The sequence below is a fragment of the Jaculus jaculus genome, chromosome 3 (assembly GCF_020740685.1).
Source record: "Jaculus jaculus isolate mJacJac1 chromosome 3, mJacJac1.mat.Y.cur, whole genome shotgun sequence".
NCBI classification, from domain to species: domain Eukaryota; kingdom Metazoa; phylum Chordata; class Mammalia; order Rodentia; family Dipodidae; genus Jaculus; species Jaculus jaculus.
The window spans coordinates 177,063,001-177,083,135 of NC_059104.1; the positions used below are offsets into that span (position 1 = coordinate 177,063,001).

The following is a 20,135-nucleotide window of genomic DNA, read 5'->3' on the forward strand; positions in this document are numbered from 1 at the left end:
TAATAGATAATGAAGATGTGGTACAGTTACATAATAGAATTTTATTCAGATGTTTAAAAAAAAGATGAAATTTGCAGGAAAATGAATGGAATTGGAAAATATATTGAGACAATTCAGGCTCCAAAAGACAAACATTTCATGTCCTCTCATCTGTAGATCTGACCTTCTGATTTTTATGTATTTGTATTTATGTGGGAATGAGTGTGTGCAGAGGCCAGGAAACTAGAAAGAGGTCCATGAGAAGGGCAAAGGGAAACGTTAATTGGGCTGTAGAGATGCCTCAGTGGTTAAAGGGTCTTGCTTGCAAAGCCTGATGGCCTAGGTTCAATTCCTCAGTACCCAGGTAAAGCCAGATGCACAAAGTGGCACATGTGTCTGGAGTTTGTTTGGAGCAGCAAGAGGCCCTGATGGCTCATTCTCCTTTTCTTAATCTTTCTCTGTCTCTCTCACAAATAAATAAAAATAGGCTTTTTTTTTTTTTTTTTTTAAGAGTGGCTGGAGACATGGATGGCTTAGCAGTTAAAGCACTTGCCTGAAAAGCCAAAAGATCCAGGTTCAATTCCCCAGGACCCATGTAAACCAGATGCACAAGGTGGCACGTGCATCTGGAGTTTGTTTCCAGTGGCTGGAGGCCCTGGCCCGCCCATTCTCTCTTTTTGCCTCTTTCCCTTTCTCTGTAAAATAAATAAAAATAAAATAAAAAAGAGAGACTTTAGGGCTCGAGAGAGGGCTTAGTGGTTAAGGCACTTGCCTTCAAAGCCTAAGGACCCAGGTTCAATTTCCTAGTACCCACGTAAACCAGATATACAATGTGGTGCACGTGTTTGGAATTTGCTTGCAGTGGCTGGAGGTCCTGGTGCAACTATTCTCTCTATCTGCCTCTCTCTTTCTCTCTCAAATAGATAGATAAATAAATGTTGTTTTTTTTTTAATAAAAAAGTGACTTTAAGGGAGAGGGATATGTGATGTAAAAGTTGAAGGGGAAATGTTGTGGGTAAAGAAATTTAAGTGGGGATTGGAGGCAGAGAGATAGGTGATAGGAGGAGGAAGGGAGAAAGAGCTATAGAAGCAAAGTAGGTATGAAAATGCCATAAGGAAGCCTGGGAGAACTTCACTTCCCAGATATGGAAACAAATTAAAAGGCGCTACACTGTGTAAAGATTCTACAAGGTTAAATGACTGAACTTGGTGATCATGGAGAGTTCAAATGTTGCAGGTCAGAGCCAAATTATCTTGGGTTATTTTTGGTCCCTTTGAAAGCTGGTCATTGTCCAACCTTGTCTCTGACCGAACATCCTTGGGGCTATCAAAACCTTTAAAATAGATTCTTGGCAAGCCACTCATTTCTACCAACCCCAAAGCTGAGAATGAGATCAGATAGCATCTGAGGCCTATAACAAGAGTTTTCCCCACTTCCCCATAACCTGCCTGTCTTTTGTCCCCACTAATGTGCTTGGTAAATACTTGGATTTATGACTTTCTTTGTTCTCTAACTAATAAAATCTCATGTAACTGATTCCAAGGTGGGACGTGGTATTCAGGGCACTCTGAATCAGATCTGGCTCCAGAGTAAAGTATCTCTTACTCCCACTGTGAGAATAGTTGTGTTTTTGTGTTAACAACCTGATACTTTGTAGGTTAATTAAAAATTTTAAAGAGTCCTACCCTTCCTTTGGCTCTTACATTCTTTCTGCCACCTCTTCCGCATTAGACCTTGAGCCTTGGAGGGTGTGTTCGAGATGTTACTCAGTTCTTCAGTCACTTCTTTCCAGCACTATAATACTGACACTACCTACACAAGACCATAATAAGAGGAGGAAAAGATCATGACATCAAAATCAAAGAGAGACTGATTGAGAAGGGGAGGGCATATGATGGAGAATGGAATTTCAAAGGGGAAAGTGGGGGGGGAGGGTATTACCATAGGATATCTTTTATAATCATGGAAAATGTTAATAAAAATTGAGAAAACAATTTTTAAAGAGGTCTACTGATCAAAATATTAATGATACCTGAAAAATCCCCACCTTCACAGCAGTATGTAGACTGGTTTCTGATCAAACAGCTGGAGTCTGTACCCTAGTTTATAGAATCAACTCCCCCCAGAGACCCAGCCAGCAATGACATCTGTGCCTGTGAGCAGTCTTAAGCTGCAGAAGTGTTTTGCTTCTGGTAGGGTCCCCTGCGGCAATCACCTCAATCATGGGGACATCAGTAACAGATAAGGGCTGGAGGGATGGCTTAGTGGTTAAGGCATTTTCCTGCAAAGCCAAAGGAGCCAGGTTCCATTCCCCAGGACCTACACATCTGGAGTTCGTTTGCAGTGGCTGGAGGCCCTGGCATGCCCATTCTCTCTCTCTCCTTCTCTGTCAAATAAATAAAAATAAATAGATAAATAAATATTTAAAAAGGAGTGCCAGACCCCCTTAGACATGATTCTGGCTGACCCCTAGTGTGGCCTCCACCCAAAGCCTGTATCCCTAGGCTCCGAGTCATCATCACCTTAGGGACTAGAGGTCAGAGAGGTCATAGTGAAGACAGGGAGACAGACAGTGCCTGAAGGTCCAGAATTCAAGGGCAAGCTAAGTGGAAGCAGAGATTCAGGAGGTAGGACTCCCAAGAGAGCAGTCTGGGCTGTTTCCTTGTGACCTTGCCCAGTGCCTCTGGACTTGATGTCTGTCCCGTGGGGCCAGAGCAGCGTTCACTTTTGCACATGCTGGGCCCTGCAGGACAGTCTCCTGACCTTCCCTGGCCTCCCCACAGAGACGGTCACTTCCCTCCCCAGGTCCTCACTGCCTCTGAGCTTGCCTCCTCAAAGCAGCTTCCAGGTGGGATTGAAGATGACGTGTCCCCGCCAGCAGATGGCTTCTTAGGGACAGGCTTGCCCTTTCCTCTTCTTTGGTTCCTTTGAGCCTGGCACAGCTTTCCCACACCCCTCTGGAGGTTGGATAACCAGAACTGAATGGCACACTCCTGCCAGGGGCTTACAGAGGAGCCATCTCAAGGCTCGGCTGTCTTGGACACCCTTAAGAGAGTGAGGAGGAAGTGGAAGGCTGCATGTCTCCTGTCCTCTGTTATTTTCTTTTTTACCTATTGGATAAATTTTTAAAAATATTTTATTTTTAATTATTTATTTGAGAGAAAGAGATGGATAGAAAGAATGGGCACATCAGGGCCTCCGTCCACAGCAAATGAACTCCAGATGCTTACACTACCGTGTGCATTTGGCTTATGTGGGTCCTGGGGAGTTGAAGCTGAGTCCTTAAGCTTTGCAGGCAAGCATCTTAAGTGCTAGGTTATCTCTCCAGCCCTCTATTGGATAAACTTAAAGTGTATATACAGGAATATCCAACCTGCAGCCTGTGGACCACAAGCCTTCCAGGATAGCTATGAATGCAGCTCAACACATTGGTCGATGATGACCACAGCATGTTGAAATGCCAAAAGATTGGCCACCCTGGCGTGATGTCTTGTATTTATTTATTTATTTATTTATGTAATCGACTTTTTGTATGTATGTATGAGCAATATTTGCATATTCATGTATGCATGGACACATATATGTGAGTGCATAGGCATGTGTGTGCACATGTATGTGGAGGCTAGGGGACACCCTTGGATGTCAGAGAACATTCTCTACCCCCCACCTTGGCAGGGCCAAGATCAGCTCAACTATTTACTGGGTACCTATTCCATGCCAGTCTGTGTTCTAGATCCTGGGGACCCAGACGTGAGCCACTCAGCATGGGAATTCTAGGCCTTCTCTGATGTCCTGGCTTATCCTGGCTTAACTAGTTTTAGGGTCCAAATGGCCTCCCTCCCTCCCTTGTGCACCCTAGTCCTGCTCTCTTAATTCATCTCTGCGCCTGAGGTAAAACACCAGGCTCAGCGGGAGCCCCGCAAGGCCTTTGGAAACCAGAGGCAGCAGTTCCCGTTGTTCCATCTCACCTACCCTGGGCTCTGGACTTCGTCAGGAGGCTGAGCTCAGGGCTGGGTCCCTCTTCCTCGTTCTCAGAAAGCTTGTGTCACCCAAATCCCCAGCCTCAACTCCAGGCGCCACCATGAGCCTCCCTGAGATTCCCCAGGTGCCGGTTCTGTCTGACTTGGCAGCTTTCCTAATCCCCACACTGCTGCTCTCGCGCCAAGTTCAGGTCTACCTCTGCTGCCAAGTGGAGCCATGGCTGGTCTCCAGGGCTCCCAGAGAACCCTGCTGAGATGGAGCGAGCCTGGGCTTATACCTGGGCCCGGGATGGCCATGAGGAGGCTTGGAGTTGGGTCCTATGTCTGCCACTTGCTTGCTCTGTGGTGTGGGCAAAGTCACTTTGTACCTCTGGGCTCTTGCTACTTGTTTGATTATTCATCCATCTACTCATCCACCACCCAGCAAGCCTTTTATTTTTATTAATTTACTTTGATAGAGGGAAAGAAGCAGAGAGAGAGAGAGAGAGAGAGAGAGAGAGAGAGAGAGAGGGAGAATGGGTGCACCAGGGCCTTCAATCACTGCACACGAACTCCAGATGCATGTGCCACCTTGTGCATCTGGCTTACGTGGGTCCTGGGGAATCAAACTGAGGTCCTTTGACTTTGCAGGCAAGTGTCTTAACCACTCAGCCATCTCTCCAGTCCCCAGCAAGCCTTTCGATGACTTAAGACAAGACCTTGGACCCTACGCATGGCACTAGCAGCCTCCACAGTCAAAGCCATCTGGGAGCACACTGGGTGACAAGTCTGGTCTCTCAGATGACCGTTACCCTGACCTCTGCCTCCCCAGTTCCTCACATACAGTACCTCAGAGCCCCAGGTGATGCCCCGTGCTCACAGGCTGGCAGAGGCACAAACAGGCCAGGCCAGGACAGAGAGACTGTCTCCTGGGACTTCTTGAAAATTCAGTCTGGGGCTGGAGAGATGGCTTAGCGGTTAAGCGCTTGCCTGTGAAGCCTAAGGACCCCGGTTCGAGGCTCGGTTCCCCAGGTCCCATGTTAGCCAGATGCACAAGGGGCGCACGCGTCTGGAGTTCGTTTGCAGAGGCTGGAAGCCCTGGCGCGCCCATTCTCTCTCTCTCCCTCTATCTGTCTTTCTCCCTGTGTCTGTCACTCTCAAATAAATAAATAAAAAATGAACAACAACAAAAAAATTCAGTCTGCCTGTGCAAAAGGGTGCCACGATTTGGGAAGCTCTTTCAGCACCTGAGTTCAGGTCTAACCTTGGGGACAGAGGAGTTCGCACCAGGAAGCAGGTGACAGTAAGATCCGAGAGGGCCAGCAGAGCCCACCAGCTTCAATGGGGAGGCCCCTAGTGGACAGTCAGGGACAGAAGGAAAGACTATGGGCAAAGAACTCTATGGAAGCTGAGAGCAGGAGAGACCTGGAAAAGACCATGCGTGGGAAGGTTAGCCTTGCAAATGGGCACCAGAGGCTGCTTGGTCCCCAGACCTCCAGAGAGAAGAGTATGTGCTGGCTGTCTTGGAACCATGTCTTGCTGTAGTCCCTGGCTGTGGTGGAGGGTTCAAGGACTGCAGATACTCCTACAGTGGCCTCTGCCGGGCGTGGTGGCACACGCTTTTAATCCCAGCACTCGGGAGGCAGAGGTAGGAGGGTCGCCGTGAGTTCGAGGCCAGACTGAGACTGCATAGTGAATTCCAGGTCAGTGTGGGCTAGATCAAGACCCTGCCTCGAGAAACCAAAACACCCAGCCAACCAACAACCCCAGTGGCCTCTCACAGAGAGCTGCAAGACTTGAGCATCAGACTTGTGTCTTGGAGATGAGGCTTAAGCTGTTGGTAGTTGTTTTTCTAAATGGAAGCCAATAGGGAGGAGAGTCATCTGTAGAGCCTGGTATGCAGTCTTGTCTGAAGCTAGCCACCCCCCGCCCTGCCCCAGATAGTTTTTAGCTTCATGAGCTCTTGTTTCTGCATAATCCAATTTGAATTAGTTTTAATTACTTGTAACCAGAAGACTCCTACCTGATACACAAGCCAGGATAAGATTCGTCTCCAGGAAGACCAGTGTGTGGTAGGGAACCACTGCTCCAGAGCTCTTTCCTCAGTCTCACAGTGGCTCATGGGCCCTTACCTGTCTATGACGGCTTTCTGTGAAGGCTCTGGGGCCCGTGGGTCCTGACATCAGCAGCCTGGGACCCCAGACACTGCTCCAGGACTCTTGGCGAAGTATGACAGATCTTGTCCACCTGGACACCAGTGCACCTGTCTAGTCAGAGATGTCTCTGGCTAGAAAGAGACTGGACTGATTGCTGCCAGCTCTGTAGCCTAAGGTGAGTTTGCTCCCCCAGTGCAGGGAAGGGGGACTTGACAGACACTGAGATGAAGACTTGGCGAACACTCCTGGGAAGAGGGGCTGCTTCTGAAAGTCCCACCCAGAAGCAAAGGATGGGAGAGGAATTCCGTCCTCTGCTGTCTGTCCATTGTTGTGAGTTTGAGACCACCCGGACACTGCCTGCTGCTTGTCTAGGTTAGGACTCTGCTAGCACTTTCCCCAGGTGCATCTGTGGCTCTCTACCTGGGAGAGGGATAGGGAGTCCGGGGCCTTCAGCCTGCAGAATGAGGATGAGGCGGAGAGCTGGTCACTATATGTGACATACTGTACAGAATCTCCATTTGCTCGGTTTGTCTTCAGGTAGACTCAAGATGATCCCAATCGCAAAGGGTCTACAGTGCTCATTTCAGATGCAAATCCAGTGTTCTCATCTGCGCGAGTCATCCTCAAGTTTGATATCTTCCAACTTCCATAGAGCTTTTGCTTCTGTCACTATGCATGGGCACCTTGAACTTGACTCCTTTCCTCTCGTGGTGGCCAGGCATTCACCGGAGCTGCTGGGTAAAAGGTGTGGCCGCTCTCAGCCTAGGTAAGACAGTGTAAAGTGTTCATGGTCCAGTGGGCCACTTTCCTCTTAATGTGGCAAGGGAAACTCCACACTCCCTGGACACTTGGTACCTAGAGTTTGTCTTTTTCGTTGTTGTCTCTGTGTGTGTGTCTGTGCATGTGTGTGGGGCCAGAGGTTGACATTGGATGTCTTTCTCAATCGCTTTCCACTTTATTTGCTGGAGTAGAGTCACTCACTTGAGCCAGACTTTGCTGATTTGGCTAGCTGAGTTGGCCAGCTTGCTCTAGAGGTCCCCTGTCCCTGTCTTGTTGAGTGCTGGCATTGTGAGCTGCCACGCCTGACCAGCATGGATGGTGATGAGGATATGAACTCAGATCCTCATGCTTGCAAAGAGAGCACTCTCCAGCTTGTTTGTCTTTTTTTTTTTTTAAAGCATTTCTTAATATTTATTTATTTGAGAAAAAGAGGGAGGGAGAGAATGAGCACACCAGGGCCTCCAGCCACTGCAAACAAACTCCAGACACATGCTCCACCTTGTGTATCTGGCTACATGGGTTCTGGGTCCTTTGGCTTTGCAGCAAGTGCCTTAACCACTGCGCTGCCTCTCCAGCCCCTGTTTGTTTTTTGATGTCCAGTTGCTGATGGGGTGGGAGCTTTCTTCCCAAGCTATTCCTTCCCCTTTCTCTCCTCCTATAGAGTGTGCAACTGGTGAGGCTGGGAAAAAGGTTTTTTTCGTTCTTTATTTTTAAACGTTTATTTATTTACTGGGGTGTGTGTGTGTGTGTAAGTTCCAGGGTCTCTAGCTGCTGCAAATAAATACCAGATGCTTGCTCCACTTTTTGCATTTGGTCTTATGTGGGTGGTGGGGGAACTGAACCCTTGGCAAGCAAGTACCTTTAACCACTGACCCATCCCCCCAGCCAGAGAAAGGCGTTTCAATGACTAGTGTTCTTAGATGAGGGCAAGGGTGGTCTCAATGGTCAGCGCAGGTGAGCTGAGCGGTGAAGAAGGCGGGGTGGGTGGTGGAATCATGGGAGAAACGCCCCAGGCTGGACCCCACCCCCCAGGACTCATGGAACAACAAGAGGATGCCTGTGAAGTGAGGCATTGTGGCATTCCTGCCAAGACCCAAGTAGGCAAACCGCCTCTGTAACAAGGACGACAGCTTTGCATATACAAAACCCCTCCTCACTTATTACCATTTTCCTTTTGAGACCCAACTACAAAAATGACCGCTAGGGGGCAGGAGAGACCGCTTAGCAAAGATGACAGCTTTCCTAGCAGGAGCCTTCATCCCTTCCTGTTTATAGTGCACATGGGTGAAGGGAATGCATTATTTAGGGACGCCTGTATGGGACTTAGTATTTTTAAAAAAAGCATTTTCCATAATGTTTTATAATTACAATACAAAGTAAAGGAAAACATTAGGTATTGAATTTATATGAAGCTCTAAAATGGACTGGAGATATAGCTCAGTTGACAGAGTATTTATTTACCTACCACAAAGCTCTGGGTTCGATCCTCAACACTTTACAAAGCGGGTGCAGCGGCACACATCTGAAATCTTCGCAATCAGGAGGTAGAAGCAGCAAGATCACAAGTTCAAGGGCATCTTCAGCTACATCGCAATTCCAGGCCAGCTTGAGCAACATGAGGCCCTGTCACAAAAAATAAGCAATTCTAAATAAAAACCACTCAACCATTTTACTGTTAGAAACAAGGTTGCTATAACTAACATGCCTATTAAAATCTAAAGATATATGTAAGTTGTAACATGAAATTTTGATCTGATCGAGATTTTGTTTTTGTTTGTTTTTGGAGTAAGGTCTCACTGTAGCTCAGGCTGACCTGGAATTCACTATGTAGTCTCAGGGTGGCCTCGAACTCTCGGCTATCCTCCTACCTCTGCCTCCCGAGTGCTGGGATTAAAGATGTGAACCACCACTTCCAGCTGATGGAGATGTTTCATGATTTTTTTTTTCAAAATTTCCATGAGCATTACTGACAAGAGATTTCGTCTGAGCAAGTTGATGTTAAACATGTATAAACATCTGTGCTCGCTCCGGCAGCACATACACTAAGATTGGTCCAGAGAAGATGTGTGTGGCCCCTGTGCAAGGACGACACGCAAATCTGCGAAGCATTCCGTTTAAAAAAATATATAAACATCTACCACTGGGGTGTCTCAAAACTCACTAAAGAGCTGAGAAGCGACAACAGAGTGTTCAGCATTCAATAAGACATCTTGATCACACCCTCCAAGGCTCAGGGACCACTGTAGAAGAGATGACAGAGAGAATGTAAGAACCAAAGGAAGGGGAGGGAGAAGTGCTCACAATGCTCTCTTCCAGACACAAAGTGGCCGTGGTATTCAGGACCTCGCAGTGGCTGATGCTACCTACACAAGACCTGCATAGTAGGAGGGAAAAATGATGACATAAAAACAGAAGGGAGGGCTGGAGAGATGGCTTAGCAGTTAAGCACTTGCCTGTGAAGCCTAAGGACCCCGGTTCGAGGCTCGGTTCCCCAGGTTCCACGTTAGCCAGATGCACAAGGGGGCGCACGCGTCTGGAGTTCGTTTGCAGAGGCTGGAAGCCCTGGCGCGCCCATTCTCTCTCTCTCCCTCTATCTGTCTTTCTCTCTCTGTCTGTCGCTCTCAAATAAATAAATAAAAATTAAAAAAAAAAACTTTAAAAAAAAATTAAAAAAAAAAACAGAAGGGAGACTGGTTGGAACGAGGAGGGGATCAGTGGAGGGGGACTGGGAGGGGAAAAAGGGAAAGGACTTATGATCATGGTATATTGCTTATATTTGTAGAAGTTGTCAATAAAAAAAAGTTTAAAAAAATTGCCGGGCATAATGGCGCACACCTTTAATCCTAGCACTCTCGAGGCAGAGGTAGGGGGATCGCTGTAAGTCTGAGGCCAGCCTGGAACTACAGAGTGAGTTCCTGGTCAGCCAGGGATAAAGTGAGACTCTCCCTCCCTCCCTCCCTCCCTCCCTCCCTCCCTCCCTCCCTCTCTCTCTCTCTCTCTCTCTCTCTCTCTCTATATATATATATATATATATATACACATAATATATATGTATACATACTTAAAAGTATATATGTATATATACTTAAATATATATTTAATAAAATATAAAAAATAGATATGTGTTAAAATTTTTATAAACATTTTTATAACCACTCAAAAATCACAGTAGGTGATACTACATTTAAAGATTTGAGCCAGGGGGGCGGGTGGCGCACGCCTTTAATCCCAGCACTTGGGAGGCAGAGGTAGGAGGGTTGCCGTGAGTTCGAGGCCACTCTGAGACTAGATAGTGAATTCCAGGTCAGCCTGAGCTAGAGCGAGACCCTACCTCAAAAAACCAAAAAAAAAAAAAAAAAAGAGCAGGCCTTTCTTTTTTTCTTTAATTTTTATTATTTATTTAAGAGCAACAGACAAAGAGGCAGAGAGAGAGAGAGAGAGAGAGAGAGAGAGAGAGAGAGGGAGAGAGAATGGGCGTACCAGGGCCTACAGCCACTGCAAACGAACTCCAGATGCGTGCGCCCCCTTGTGCATCTGGCTAACGTGGGTCCTAGGGAGTTGAGCCTTGAACCGGGGTCCTTAGGCTTCATAGGCAAGCGATTAACCGCTAAGCCATCTCTCCAGCCCAGGCCTTTCTTTTTCTTCTACTGACAAATGCGCTATTGAAATTTCTCCTGATTGGCATTGGATCCAGAACCACCTGTCTCTCCTTTTGTGCTCAAGTGCACTGGGAGCTTGGTGTACTGATTTGCAGAACACACACGCAGTTTTGGACTAGTTCCCTATGACTGAAAAAAACTAATGTGTCGAGAAAGATGGAGACAGCCCCAGTACCTAGGGTGACTCTTGTTCTGACTGGCCCTGGAGAGAGTTCTGATTTGGGCCACCTGCCCTGACATAATTATTCACAGCGCCTCCTTCCACTCAAAAACAAGAGCAGAAGTGTCCCAGTCTGGTATTGATACACCATGGATGAGTCTCAAAACATTACTCTGGCTGAAGGAAGCCAGACACAAAATAGCACATGCTGTATAATTCTATTACGAATGACATTCTAGAATAGGGAAAACAAATTTGTAATGACAGGAAACAGAAGAATAGCTGTCTGGGACAGAGGTGCGGCGGGAGGGGGGGGCTGTAAGGAGGGCATGAGGGAACACTGGTGAGGCAATGACAAGTCCCCCCCTTTATTTTTCTTGAGGTGCTGGGACTTGAACCTTGGGCCTCATGCACACTAGGCAAGTGTTCTACTGCTGAACTAGATTCTCAGCCCTTGGTTTTCCATCTCTATAAGAAATTTTATTTATTCATTTGCAAGGGGGGAGAGAGAGAGAATGGGCATTCTAGAGCCTATAGCCATTGCAGACTAACTCCAGATGCATGTGCCCCTTGTGTAACTGGCTTACATGGGTCCTGGGTAATCGAACCTGGGTCCTTTGGCTTTGCAGGCAAATACCTTAACCACTAAGCCATCTCTCCAGCCTGGTTTTCTATCTTTTTTTATGGTATTGGTTACTATGTACATTTGTGAAAAGTCACAGTACTGTAGGTTTAAAATAGATGCATTTTTATTGTATACTAATTGTACCTCATTAAAAGAGAAAGTAAGCCAGGCGTGGTGGCGCACACCTTTAATCCCAGCACTCAGGAGGCAGAGGTAGGAGGATCGCCGTGAGTTCAAGGTCACCCGGAGAATACAGAGTGAGTTGCAATAAATTGCTATGAAGATGGAGAGTCGGGGATGTCATCTGATATCGTGGCCACCAAGAGTGGACTCCTAGTGTCCCTGCCCTGGCCATCCCCTCCACACCCGCTGCTGTGCTTGTGTCAAAGTTGGCTGCTGAAGGGCATGTCCAGAAGGCGGTGGCCAGCCTCACTGTTTGAGGGCAGAGCTGTGCCCTTGCTGCTCCACGGGGCCTACTCTCAATTGCCCACCGCTGTTATATATGATACTGTCTCCAGGACTGATGACCCAGGACTAACTGGATCACAGGGTCCAGTGGGCCCCACACCCGAAGGGCAAGGGCATCACCATTTTGCCCGTATCTGTTGCCCATTTGACACACTTCCAGTGGGAAGCTCTGGCCTAGAAATGGTTCAGGCTAGAGTAAGAACGGGGGAGGGTTTGACATGAGGTAAATAAATGCTCACTTCTTTTTTTTCAATTTATTTTTTATTGACAACTTCCATAATTGTAGACAATAACCCATGGTAATTCCCTCCCTTCCCTCACTTCCCCCTTTGCAACTCCACTCTCCATCATACCCCTTCCCTCCTTTGATCAATCTCTTTTATGTTGATGTCATCATCTTTTCTTCCTCTGATGTTGGTCTTGTGTAGGTAGTGTCAGGCACTATGGGCTCATGCATATCCAGGCCATTTTGTGTCTGGAGGAGCACGTTGTAAGGAGTCCTACCCTTCCTTTGGCTCTTACATTCTTTCCACCACCTTTTCTGCAATGGAGCCTGAGCCTTGGAAGGTGTGATTGAGCTATTGCAGTGCTGAGCACTCCTCTGTCACTTCTCAGCACCATGGTGCCTTCTGAGTCATCCCAAGGTCACTGCCCTCTGAAAAGAGAAGCTTCTCTAACCAAAAGTGAGAGTAGCATTAATAGATGGGTGTGAGCATTAAGAGAAGTGCTTACCAGGCAGTTTGGTAAATCAATGCTCACTTCTTGATGGTGGGGGACCGTGGGGAAGGGATAGATATGTGGGTGTGAATTCCCTCTCTGGGCTTTGGTCTAAGGCAGGTTTGGGCAAACTTTCCTGTGAAGGACAAGATGGCATCTCAGGCCTGTGAGGTGGCAGGGTCTCTGTTGAAATGACTTAACTGGCACTGGAGTATGAAAGCTGCCGTGGACAGTATGTAAATGAGAGGAGGTGGCGGCGGCTATGTTCCAAGGCGACTTTGTTTATGGAGTCTAAAGTTTGAATTCGTGGAATTTCCATGGGTCACAAAGCCCTTTTTCCCCCCAACTATCAGAAATATTAAAACTATTTTTCTCATTGGGTCTGCCCTGGCTGACAGGGAATAGCTTGCCAACTTCTGCCTTAGAAGGTGCATTTAATATGGGAGTCCTGGGGGTGGAGGGTTCTGGGAAGGGGTGGCTCTTGTATTTTGGGTTTCAGTATAATTTAAGAAGCCATGATGCTTACTTTTTTTTTCTGGATGTTAACAGGCCCTATGCATTTTGAATGAAACTCAAAAGCCCTTTTAGCCCTGAAGATGCTGAGTTCTTAGTATAGATGCTACCCAAAATACAAATGCTCTGTTTGACTTTCAGTCATTTAAATTTGACTTTCAAGTAAGCTTTCAGAAATTTTTAGGCCCATGGCATCAGTAAAATAATAAAAGAGGGCCATAAACTGACCTAAAATTTTGTTAGGAAATACATAGGTTTTTTTTGTATTTCTATGAGAAACTACTGGAAGCAGAGTAACTATTATTTTTTAAAGAGATTTATTTATCTTATAGTTCTGGAGGTTCAAGCTGAAGGCTGGGTGGTCCCATTGGTATAGCCTTTTGTGAGAGACTAATGGTGGATGCCATACGTGGCAGGAATACGTGGAAGGAAAAGGTCACAGCTCACCGTGTAGCCCAGGCTGGCCTCCAGCTCACAGCGATCCTCTTGCTTTAGCTTCCTGCGCTTGGTGACTCCACGTGTTAGCCAGCGGGCTTGGTTCAAGCTCATTCTCAGAACAACCCTTATGAGAGCTCAGTGGTCCCTTGAGACCTGCCAGAAATGGATTTTAAGAGAAGCACCCCCAATGAGCTAAGAACCTCCCATTATGTTCTATCTCTCAAAGGACCAGTCACCTTTGAGCACCACCACACTAGGAACCCGTTCTGAGCACATGAACCCTTGTGGTCACACTGAAGCCATATCCACATTATAGCAGAAAGTAGGCATCAAGGGTTATAAATAACCAAATTTTGTTTTGTTGTGTTTTTAACATTTTCAAATTTATTTTAGAGAGAGAGAGAAAAACAGAGGGAGAGAGAATTGGTGCACCAGGGCCTCAGCCACTGAAATCAAACTCCAGACGCTTGCACCCCCTAGTGGGCATGTGTGACCTTGCAACCACCTCACCTTTGCTCATCTGGCTTACCTGGGATCTGGAGAGTCAAACATGGGTCCTTAGACTTCACAGACGAGCACTTTAACCACTAAGGCCATCTCTACAGCCCTGTTTTGTTTTTTTGCTTTTTTTTTTTGAGATAGTTTTACTATGTTGCCTAGGCTGGTCCTGAGCTCAAGTGATCCTTCTGCCTCAGCTTCCCAACTGCTGAGACTATAGACATAGGCCACTGTGTCAGGCCAGTTTTTGTTGGGGGGCTTTGTTTTAAGACAGGATGTGGTTATGTAGCCCAGGCTGGCCTCAAAGTCTTGATCCTTCTGCATCTGACTCTTTTTTTTTTATTTATTTGAGAGAGGCAGAGAGAGAGAGAGAGAGAGAGAGAGAGAATGGGCGTGCCAAGGTCTCCAGCCACTGCAAACAAACTCCAGATGCATGCGCCCCTTTGGGCATCTGGCTAACGTGGGTCCTGGGGAATTGAGCCTCGAACCGGGGTCCTTAGGCTTCACAGGCAAGCGCTTAACTGCTAAGCCATCTCTCCAGCCCTGCATCTCACTCTTGAGTGCTGGGGTATAGAGATGTGTTGCCATGCCAACTATCAAATTTTTTGTTTCTTGAGGTCTGCAAAAAACCAGCTGAGGAGAGATGGCTTAGCCGTTAAGGCACTTGCCCGTGAAGCCTAAGGACCCAGGTTTGATTCCCCCAGTACCCATGTAAACCAGATGCACAAGGCGGCACATGCATCTAGAGTTCATTTGCTGTGGCTAGAGGCCCTAGTGAGCTCTCTCTCTCTCTCTCTCTCTTTTTCTTTCTCTCTCCCTCTTTGCCTCTCTCTGTGTGTCTGTATCTCTCTGCTTACAAATAAATAAAATATTTAAAAACTGAGCTGAATAAGTTCCAGAGTCAGAACCCCTCCGGGCAGGGAGTTAGTTGGACAGTGAACTGAGAAGACCCATGCATTGGGGGCGGGGCAGGGCTTGGCTCAGGCCGCTCTGTGATCATGCTCAGTTCCTGCACATTACTGACTCAGTCTGCTCTCAGAGAGCCACAGCTGACTACCTGTTGCTTCCCATCTTCTTCCTCCCGAGCCCTAAGTATCATTCTAAATACCTCCATCCATCCTCCCATTATTTCCTATTCCTTCTCGTTGTTGAAGCACTCAGTCTTGTTCTGAAACTAACACTTGATGGAGGTCATGTGGCCATAAGAGGACTGGCTACCTTTCCTTCCTTTCCTCCCTTCTTCCTCCCCTGTTCTCTGTTCACCAGTGTTTCCTCTGTGCAGTCAGTGATTTGTAATTATGGGGGCTTGGCCTGGCTCCTCTCGGGGGCTGGACTATGCTATTTGTGCCCACAGCTGTCCCTCCAAAATCTAGCACTGGGTGGCGGGTCCAAGGTTGATCCTGATAATATCAGTTAGTGGTAATGTTCAGTAGTGAGACCAGCTCAGGTCTGGCTGGAAATTGGGAGCTGCAGCCAGCCCCACGGCCATGACCTCAGGAGCCCTTGGTCACTGGGATTCTTGTGTGTCACTCTACTCCAAAGCAGTTTGTCATGTTTACTGACAGGGACTCCAGGAGGTGGACTGGGATGGGGTCCAAAGAGGGAGTCCTGTAACACAACAGGACAGACAGAGCTGGGAACCAGGACAGGGACAAGGTCAGGGTTAGAGGAAGGAACCATGACACTGGGCAGACTTGGAGAGAGCCAAGCGGAGGGCAGAGAGAGTGAGCCTTGGCTCTGGGTTTCTGCTGGGACCTCCACTCCAGGGACCAAGGAGAGAGGCATGGCTATCTGTCTCGGGGTGGTGGGGGGGCGCAGACAAACACAGCAGCATGGGAGAGCGCCAACCGAACCCCTGGGGGCCAATTACAGAAGTTGGACAGTTGGGTATTCCCTCCCTGGACCCTCACAACAGGAACTTTCAACTCTGGTTTCCTCTGCTGTGGGCTCCGGAGGATATCCGACGTGAAAAGGGGCAGTTTGAGACACAGGAAGGGGACCTCTCTGGGGCCCGGGACTCTTTGGCACCTGTGGATGGTGAGCCGCACCACGTGGGCCTGTTAGCCCTCTGTGGCCCTGGCCTGAGCTGGGCTGCGTCTGCTGTCACCTACAATACCTTTCTTCTTTCCCTCACAAAGGACCTTAGAAGGAGGCCTTCCCCGACCATTCGTGCCAAGGATAAGCAAAGTTGTGATAAATATAGATCATTTTCCTAGGGTACTTGACATGACTAGTGGTATGAGATACCCCCCCAATTTATGTTTATAATAGAGCAAATATACAATTAGGAATAAGACACAAATGTTGCCGAGGTGTTTAGGCAAACAAGGACCCCCATCTGGAAATCTCATAGTTCAGAAGCAGTTACGGGGTAATATTTCTAGCCCCCCTGGGATCTGCTCTTAGAACTGCCACACTCTACGGTTAGCAAATGAGGAACATGAGGCCAGAGAGGACAGTCCACACCTGGCTTAAGAAGGGTGGGGGAGGGGTGAAGGCTGGAGAGATGGCTTAGTGGTTAAGGTGTTTACCTGCAAAGCTGAAGGATTCTGGTTTGATTCTCCAAGACCCATGAAAGCCAGATGCACAAGGTGGAGCATGCATCTGGAATTTGTCTGCAGTGGCTAGAGACCCATTCTTTTTCTCTCTCTCTCTCTGCCTCTTTATCTCTCTCAAATAAATAAAAAATGTTAAAAAAAAAAAAGAGGGGGAGGGATGGGAAGCCATATGTCTGGACTCTGCATTTAGCAGGTTACTTAAGACACAACAGAGCATTGGAAGTTGGGTATCCTGTTCATGACTTCTCTTATTTCTGTGACACAACACCTGAGGAAGGCAACTTAAGGAGGGGTGGGTTTATTTTGGTCACAGTGTGAGGACACAGTCTGTATGGAGGAGAGGCTCAGTGGCAAGAACCCAAGACAGCTGGTCACATGACATCCACCTCCACAGAGCAAAGAGAGATGAGTGCTCGTCCTCAGGGGCTCTCACCTTTAAAAAAAATTTACTCTGGGGCTGGAGAGATGGCTTAGTGGTTAAGGCATTTGCCTGCAAAGCCAAAGGATCCTGGTTCGATTCCCTAGGACCCACATAAGCCAGCTGCACAAGGAGGTGCATGTGTCTGGAGTTTGTTTGCAGTGGCTGGAGGCCCTGGCAGGCCCATTCTCTCTCTCTCTCTCTCTCTCTGTCCCTCCTTCTCTCTCATATATAAAGAAATAAAATATATTTTAAAAAGTAAAATTTATCTGGACCTTAGTCCAGAGGATAGTATCACGTACATTTAGGGCAAGTCTTTCCTCTTTAGTCAAATGTCCCTGGAAACCCTGAGGTGTATTTCCATGGTGATCCAAAGGCTGGTCAAGTTGACAATGAAGATGAGTCATCACATGTGGTTTGGTATTTGTGTCTCAGCGGCGCTGTGGCAATGGTAATGTTTTGGACATCACAGCACCATGTGTCCAATCAATCAGTCACGTCTAGTGAGGGGAACTGTGAGCGGTGGAAACAGCTGCTGGAAGCCAAGAGACCAGAGTCTATATCCTGTTTTGTTTTGTTTTGTTTTTGTCATTTTCCTTTTCTTCTCCTCTTCCTCCTTCTTTTTTATGTTTTTGTTGTTGTTGTTGTTGTTGTTGGTGGTGGTGGTGGTGTGTGTGTGTGTGTGTGTGTGTGTGTGTGTGTGTGTGTGTGTAGGCCATAGCGTGTGGGTGTTTGGGTCAGAGGATAGCTTCGGGTGTCAGTCCTCATTTTCCAGGGTCCCTTGTTCACTACTGGGTTCCCCAGGCTAGCTGTGGGCAAGCTGGGGTCATGGTCTCTGGTTTTTTTTTCCTTCTTTCTTTCTTTTTTCTAATTTTGTTGTTGTTATTGTTTATTCATTTGAGAGTGACAGACAGAGAGAGAAAGACGGGGGTGGGGGGAGAGATAGAGAGAGAGAGAGAATGGGCGCGCCAGGGCTTCCAGCCTCTGCAAACGAACTCCAGACGCGTGCGCCCCCTTGTGCATCTGGCTAACGTGGGACCTGGGGAACCGAGCCTCGAACCGGGGTCCTTAGGCTTCACAGGCAAGCGCTTAACTGCTAAGCCAGCTCTCCAGCCCGGCCTCTGGGTTTTTATGTGGCTTTGGGGGCATCTGACACTGGTGCTCATGCCTGAGCTGCTTCATGCGCAGAGCCATCTCCCTGGCCCTTGACTCCATCTTTAACTGGCCCCTTTTAAACATGAAAGCTCCATAATGTCATAGGCGCATCACTGACATCCTCTGGTTTTGCTTTCCCTGCCAGCAGCGTGGAGGGGTTGCACCAGCTCTGCTCCAGCCATTCAGGCTCCTAGGATGTGGCCAGGACCCAGTCCCAGTCTTTCCAGAATCTCCTGACCAGTAGCTGGGTTTTGCTGGACCATTCCAAAGTCCTATGGAAGGCATAGACTGGAACTCAGCGGTCATGCAAGGTCTAAAGGGTCAGTTCTTGCTGGGGACCATCAGGCTGGGAGGGCAAATGCGGCTCATGGTGAAGTGATGTGTTGTGCAGGCGCTGTGGGCAACTTCCAGACATGGGCTGGGAAGAAGAGCCCTGGCCTGGCCTAAGGCCAGTGCTCAAAGCTGGCCCTATTGCCCAGGGTGGCAGTGTCCCTAACCTCTGTTGCTTTCTCTCTTGTTGTCAACTGGTTTCTTTGCCAGCACAGGCCAGCCTGGCCACTAGCCTAAAGACTGTCACCCACAGCTCTTCGGTCACCCACAGAGGACCGTAAATTCCTGCTGAGGAGAGTGGAGTCTCACCGTGTGCCCTTATGTAAATTGTACTTAATCCCTGCTTTCCGTGGGGTGCCTCATTGTTCATTCCTGGGTGTGTGTGGACCAGTGAGGGGAACCTGCAGTTTCGCTGGCAGCTCAGGGCCAGAGAGGGCAGGGAGGGAATCCGGGGAGCACTGCTTGCTTGTAAGGACTTTGCCCTCCTGTCTCAGTCCCATCTCTCACCTGGCCTCCAACTCGGCCTTTGCAGGTAGCGGTTGGAACCAGGGTGCCTCTTGTTGGCATCTCTCTCTGCTTTGGGTTCAGCTTGCCAGGAGGTAAATTAATTACCTTCCCTGCCGCTCACCTCTCCCAACAAGGAGTGACTCCTCTGGTCCTCCCTTGCCTTCATGGCACTCGCCCTGTTTTCATTCTCTCTCTGTCTCTCTCTTCCCTCCATCTCTTTCCCCTCGCAGTACTTGCTACTCCGGACTCTCCTGGAGTTCCCATGACTCTTACTTTAGTTCTCGTTCCTTCTTTCTGGGCGCATGATTCCCATTCCGTCTCATGCAGTTTTGTGCCTCCCACAGACTCGTTAGCAGTAATACCTCCCGTGAATCCCACCTGCTTACTGGGTGTCTCCATTTGCATGCGTGACAAGCCTCTTAAACTTAACGTGGTCAACTAGAGCTCTGGATTATTCCACCCCCACGCCTGGTGCTTCTGAGCATTCCCCAACAAAGTAGATGATGTGCCCAGGGGCTGACGGCTCAAACCCCGGACCATGCATTGCTCTGTCTTCCCTTTCCCTCTCCCACTTACTATACCCGAAGTTCTGTCAGCCCCTCCAAAGTAGATCATCAATGCGTCCTTCCCTCTCTTGCCACAGCTGGCCACCCTGTCAAAGCCACCACCTTGTCTTAGCAGACATAGTCAGGTATTTCCTGACTAACTGCCTTCCTTTCCTCTTCATTCTCCTTGCCTCAGGCTCATCCTTCCACTGAGTAGCCAAAGTGATGCCACTAAAAATATCTATCAGGGGCCTGGAGGGATGGCTCCGTGCTTAACACCCTGGCCTGCAAAGCCTGAAGATCTGGGTTTGATTCCCCAGTAAAGTCAGATACACAAAGGAGCACATGCATCTGGAGTTCGTTTGCAGTGGCTGGAGACCCTGGTGCATCCATTGTCTCTCCCTTTCTCTGTCTGTCACTCTCTGCCTGCAAATAAATAAAGATTTTTTTTTTTTTAAAGTATCTACGGCTGGAGAGATAACTTAGCAGTTAAGACACTTGCCTGAGAAGCAGGTTTGATTTCCCAGTACCTACCTAAGCCAGTTGCACATGGTGGTGCATGCATCTGGAGTTCATTTGCAGTGGCTGGAGGCCCTGGTGCATCCATTCTCTCTCTCTCTGCCTCTCTCTCAAATAAATAAATAAATAAAATTTATATATATATATATA

The 20,135-nt window shown here is 48.0% G+C and overlaps 1 non-coding gene across 1 annotated transcript; it reads left to right on the forward strand.

Annotated features, from left to right (window-relative positions):
- Positions 1-8,893: 8,893 nt before the first annotated feature.
- Positions 8,894-8,995, forward strand: LOC123459753. Its single transcript, XR_006636495.1, has one exon. It is a non-coding gene; the product is annotated as a U6 spliceosomal RNA (small nuclear RNA).
- Positions 8,996-20,135: the final 11,140 nt, after the last annotated feature.